Consider the following 6037-nt stretch of genomic DNA (forward strand, 5'->3'; position numbering starts at 1 on the left):
CCAAAATTGTCATATTCAGGAGATAACCCAGTAGTGGGGATAACCTCTCACTGCCCATGAAATGCTGAAGAATGGCATGCGTCTCTATCAACCTCTGACAACCAAGTATAGCTCCCTGTCTGCTTGTGTGGCTTGGTGTCTGAACTCGGCGGAACTACTTCTACTTCGGCGCCTCAAAACCCGTTGCTTTGATTAGGTGGGATTCGTGTGGCTGGGAACACAGCTTACTTGGGAGAAAGAAAACTCTGCTGCTTTCCAGAAATTCGGAGTCAATGCTGAGGAATTTCCGTATTCGGAATCTTTAAGGCTGTGTACAGTAACGGCCTGGTCACTCCTGCGATGTCGCTGAGATACAGTATATCGGTTTTTCTTTTCGATTGTACCACTTTCCGGAAACGACACTCCAGCATCGCTATGCGGCGTCGATTCAACATAGGAAGCAGCAGTCTACCTGTTATAAGTCTCTGTTCTATTGGGGTGAGACTAGACGCTAGGGAATTATCCCACGACTTAAATGTACATCTATATTACGTTCGTTTCTTAAAGATATTGTCATTGGCATTGCTCTATTGGGGTGAGGCTAGACGCTAGGGAATTATTCGGCCGGTTATAAACCACTGTTCTATTGAGGTGAGGCTAGACGCTAAGGAATTATGTGGCCGGTTATAAGCCACTGTTCTATTGGGGTGAGGCTAGACGCTGGGGAATTATCCGGCCGGTTATAAGTCACTGCTCTAATTGGGTGGGCTAGACGCTAGGGAATTATTCGGCCGGTAAGCCACTGTTCTATTGAGGTGAGGTTAGACGTTAGGGAATTATCCGACCGGTTATAAGCCACTGTTCTATTGGGGTGAGGCTAGACGCTAGGGAATTATCCGGCCGGTTATAAGCCACCGTTCTATTGAGGCAAGGCTAGGCATTAGGGAATTACCCGGCCGGTTATAAGCCACCGTTCTATTGAGGCGAGGCTAGACGCTAGGGAATTATCCGGCCGGTTATAAGCCACCGTTCTATTGAGGCGAGGCTAGACGCTAGGGAATGGTAGTGTTTAACGGTAACTGCGATGGACAAAGCTTTTACTTCGCATGGGAGCCATTTTGTTTGATGATTGCGAAGTTTGGCACTGAATAGACCGGCCAATAGTAGTTTTTATTCCTCTTCACGTAAAGTGTAGCACATAATCCTGGCTTACGAACAGTCCCATCTGTAGCAGTACACAACTCGTAGCACATAATCCTGGCTTACGAACAGTCCCATCTGTAGCAGTACACAACTCGTAGCACGTAATCCTGGCTTACGAACAGTCCCATCTGTAGCAGTACACAACTCGTAGCACATAATCCTGGCTTACGAACAGTCCCATCTGTAACAGTACACAACTCGTAGCACATAATCCTGGCTTACGAACAGTCCCATCTGTAGCAGTACACAACTCGTAGCACATAATCCTGGCTTACGAACAGTCCCATCTGTAGCAGTACACAACTCGTAGCACATAATCCTGGCTTACGAACAGTCCCATCTGTAACAGTACACAACTCGTAGCACATAATCCTGGCTTACGAACAGTCCCATCTGTAGCAGTACACAACTCGTCATGAGAGTTTGGATTATGACACTCGAGGAGGAAACTACTTTCTGAACCTTGGAAAAGTGACCTAAAAGATCGTCTGACTAAACAATGGGTTCATTTCAAATCTGACCTGCGGTCGCATCATCAAGCGGGGATAAAAGTTGGGCACAGTTAGGTATCACACGAGTCAAGAGTTTTACAGATCATATGAATGACATCGGGCCCTTTTACCGTTTCTGGCGGCTTGCAAGAGACAAAGGTATACCACTAGGTGGGGGCTGGCATGGATTGACCCGAATTCCGATATCCATCCAAAAATGGTAGTGGACTTGGGTCCAATGATTGTTTTAGATGCAAATAACTTCAGTCCACAGTCATTGAGAGCCTGGATAACCCTAGTCCAATTGTGTAATAAAGCTGCGGGTGAATCTCCGCCACAATAGAGGTCATCAGCTAACTTGGTTACCACTCCTTCTCCCAAGAGGTCGCCTAAAACTTGGCATGTTAACTCGTCCAACGCAGTTTCTGAACCTGGCATTCACATTACATCTCGTGTTTAAACGCGTACCCCAACGGAATTACGTGAGAGGGGTCTCTGGAATAATGCTTCTGTAAGGTCTGTTATGGCTATATACTTCCAGTGAGCTATTCGTTGTAGGATAGAGTCTACATATGGGAGGAGAGAAGGTTGGTCTTTGTTGTATCTACCCACGTTGGAGAAAGCTGTCACGAGACGAAAACCGTCATTGTTCTTCTTTACAAGGAATGAAGGGTAACGGTATTGCACTGATATTCCAACATGTTCAGGTTTCTGTAATACTCCTTGTGCCTAAAGTTGATTAAAATATTGCTCAAGGATGCTTAACTGGTTCCGGGGAAACTGGGGAATCCGCCCCTTTATCTGAAATCGTACGGGACCCATGTTGACACATGCCTCAAGTTATATCCCGTTAAGTGTAGACTGAACACATCGTAAAACTTTCGTAATTGCAGTAAATTTGGCCTCTAAGTCTTCGGATAGGATCCAATCTGGGTCGATCGAAACAGACGTGGAAAATCACTGTATTCGGTGACTGCGATTATTGTCTGATGGAATGATTATCCTCATAAGATTCACCTTCCTCTGCTGGAATAAATACTGTATTCACTTGGCAGAAGTAATCATTTTTTCTTAACAAAGATATTGAGATTCGGAACACGAACGGACTTTTTAGTAGTGTAGATTGTGGCCAATGTTGGAGTAGATGTGGATTTTGGCTGCCAATATGTGGCTCGACACTAGTCTTGGAAATTGAATCTTCCGGAAGCTGCAAGTCAATGAATTCACCTGGCCGTATGGTGGTGGACACTGAAGCACGAAGGACATGTACACCATGCATAGAGAGTTCCCATACATATGATGGAAAGCCATATGTGCATGTAATGCTTTTCCCAATTAATACCTGGCGTTTAGATGGTCTGAAAAAGATACCAGCGAGCACCTTTTCATTAAGGTTTTCTACGACTAGTCCTTCAAATTGAAAGGAGAGATTGTCCCTGGTGAGCTGAAAGCAAGTTTCACCGATCACAACAAGAGGCAAGGAACCGTCAGCTTGGTGTGCAGACTGGGAGGAAGTAGATACTATGGCATTGATCCATTTGGCTGTAGAACTCCGAATCATGTTACCTGTGGCTCCTGAATCAATGGTTAGCTTAATATGATGGTGATTATAGAATGTGTCTAAGTAGGGAGATTGACGGACAAATGCTCGATTAGTATGAATATCCAGGCTGTTTCTATCGGGGCTTCATCTACCTCCGAGTCAATGTCGTCTTCATCCAATATATGTGGGCGATCTGTCTAGCTTTCATCATCTACTTTCTATCTTGTTCTGGGAGGAAGGTGCACTTACTTAGAATGTGTGTGTGGCTGACCTTGGGTAAGATTTACGGACCTTGATTTTCGGGAAGGTGTGAACACTGTAGCTGTGGATCTCATCGCTTTCACCTCCTCACTGGACCATATTTCATCTAAGGGCGAGGGTAATGTTTGAGATATTTTAGGTTTCATGGAAGCCAGGGTACGATTGCGCAGCTTTGTTTCATAACGTTGACGAACTTGCCGGGGTACCTAACTATCCGTATTTTTGTACTACCGGTATACGTAGCCATGTACCCTGTGTACTATGAGATTCTCCAAGGACCGAGAAACCTCATCATCATCTGCTGTTGCTTCACCGTGATGTGTGATTCTGCCATTTTCTTGAGAAGGCTGTCCTCCATAAAGGCTGTGAATCGTTGGAAAAGGTCCTCTGGTCTTTCATTCGGCTTAAGTTAAATGTCACCAAAGTCAGTAAAATAAGATTATGTAAAATGTAGATTGAAAGCCGTAATGCAAACGAATTGTTTCTCAGATATGTTCTATTGATGGAGTTCTTTACTATGGTGTTACGCGATATGATAGAACAGAAATTAGCAATTTGTCCTAGAATGAGGTTTGACATGTTGTTTTTCTGGGCCTTACTGCATCGTAGGGCTTCAAGTACCTCCTCTCCGTCATCCATGAAGCTACGGTATGGGTTAGCCTTTGACAATTAGGCTCACTGAAAATCACTTATAAGGAAGGGTACAAAGTTGGGGAGAAGTGATAATGTATAACATATTCTGTTTTCAGTTCTCAAAAGAATTTACAGATCCGTTGGTACTTAATGTACATTGTTTGGGCGCTCTGTAACTATTCGCCATTGCTGTACTTACACGCCAGATCCGATATAGTGCGGGTAGAAAGGGTGTAAAAGTGTACAATATAAACACTCCGGTTCTTAAAGTCGAAGGTACGACGTAGTTCGGAACCACTGGCACCACACCAATATTAGAAAGGACCCCAAAAGCATTGTAAATGATGACAAGCGCGTAACTACATGTATTGTGCAAAACCCATTTATTGAGGAACCCCAAAACACGAGACACAAACAGAATGTATAGGAGGTCGAATCCAACCCATTCCGAATCCGATCATTCATATAACACAAATAAAATACAATGGCGTTGTTGTGAATTCTTTAAGAATTTCTTAAAGTTAGTATATCCCCATCACTTGTTTTTCTCATATGGCATATGCTTTTACCCTTCAACCAGAAGAACAATGTGCACTTTTGCGTTCCAAATATTGGAACGTGTTTGTAGGTTTGCTGTACAATGGATGCAAGTTGCCTCATATCGATTTCCTTTATGGTATTGTCAAAGTAAGTGATAGCAAGCAGAGCTCGCTAAAATGGTTACACATTTGAGTCTCATGATTTGTTCTTCATCAGCTGAAAAATGACGAGTATTACCCGTAATGCTTCTTGAAAATTGTCGTCTTCACTGCGGTATACTTCATGGACAACCCATAACAATCTAATTAAAATTAGATCCTATGATCCGCTTATACCTACCCGGTATATGTGTAGCGATAGTAGATGAGCGGATCATAGGATCTAATTTTAATTAGATTGACTCCATAGATAAAACAAATTAATCGGCGATTTTGTTAAAACGGCAATAAAATGCAAAGCTAACCTATTTTAATCGGTTAAAACTGAAAGTATTTTCAAAAACAAACCTTTCGATTCCATTCTATCAGCTACATTCCAAAGTCATGACGTTGTTAAGCGCGTAACTTATTCCGGCATTTTAATTGGTTAAAAGATAAGTGACGTAAAATTGAAGTTTGACAGCTGTGGAAAACGTAAACAGTGAATCAGCTGATAGCATTATCATGTCCTTCGTTTACGATGATTTGAACGAGATAGATTGGTTGCAAAAATGTAGATTATTGGTAAATTCTAACGGTAAATCTACGTGATACTTGCAATGATGGAAATGTTAAATTAGTGGAGGACAAATCTTACAGCAAGGACAGTATTGTTTGGAGGTGCAGCAATCGACAGAGTAACAAAAAACTTTCATTCGAAAAGGATCATGGTTTTCAGAGAGCTATTTGTTGTTAGAACCTGCAGTAAAACTAACTTAGTACTATGTTTACAGTCTCCTTGGAGACTTCATTTCAAGGGAACTGAGATCATTCATGAGAATTGGAAGTGACCACGCTATTATCAAACGAATTTACACTTGCCGAAAGACAACCGTTGGTTATTTTGACAGGTAATAACAACGCAGACCAACTAAATACTAGCTGCGCAGATTTATTTGATGACTAAGGTAAGTTTTTCTTTTAATCGTGGTGCTTAGTTTGGGAATATTGTCCCCAATCCCCCGCTTTCTTATGCTCATACGCTGCTGGGCTTCCTTTTCCAGTAGGAATCGTGGTTAGAATAGGTCCTCAGTAACCCTTGCTTGTCAAGAGGCGACTAAATGAGGCGGTCCTTCGGACGAGACCGCAAAAACCAAGGTCCCGTGTCACAGCAAGCGTGGCACGATGAAGATCCCTCTACTCAAAGGCCGTAAGCGACGAGTATAGGCCTAAATTTTGCAGACCTTCAC

Source organism: Ostrea edulis, chromosome 6, assembly GCF_947568905.1.
Source record: "Ostrea edulis chromosome 6, xbOstEdul1.1, whole genome shotgun sequence".
NCBI lineage: Eukaryota > Metazoa > Mollusca > Bivalvia > Ostreida > Ostreidae > Ostrea > Ostrea edulis.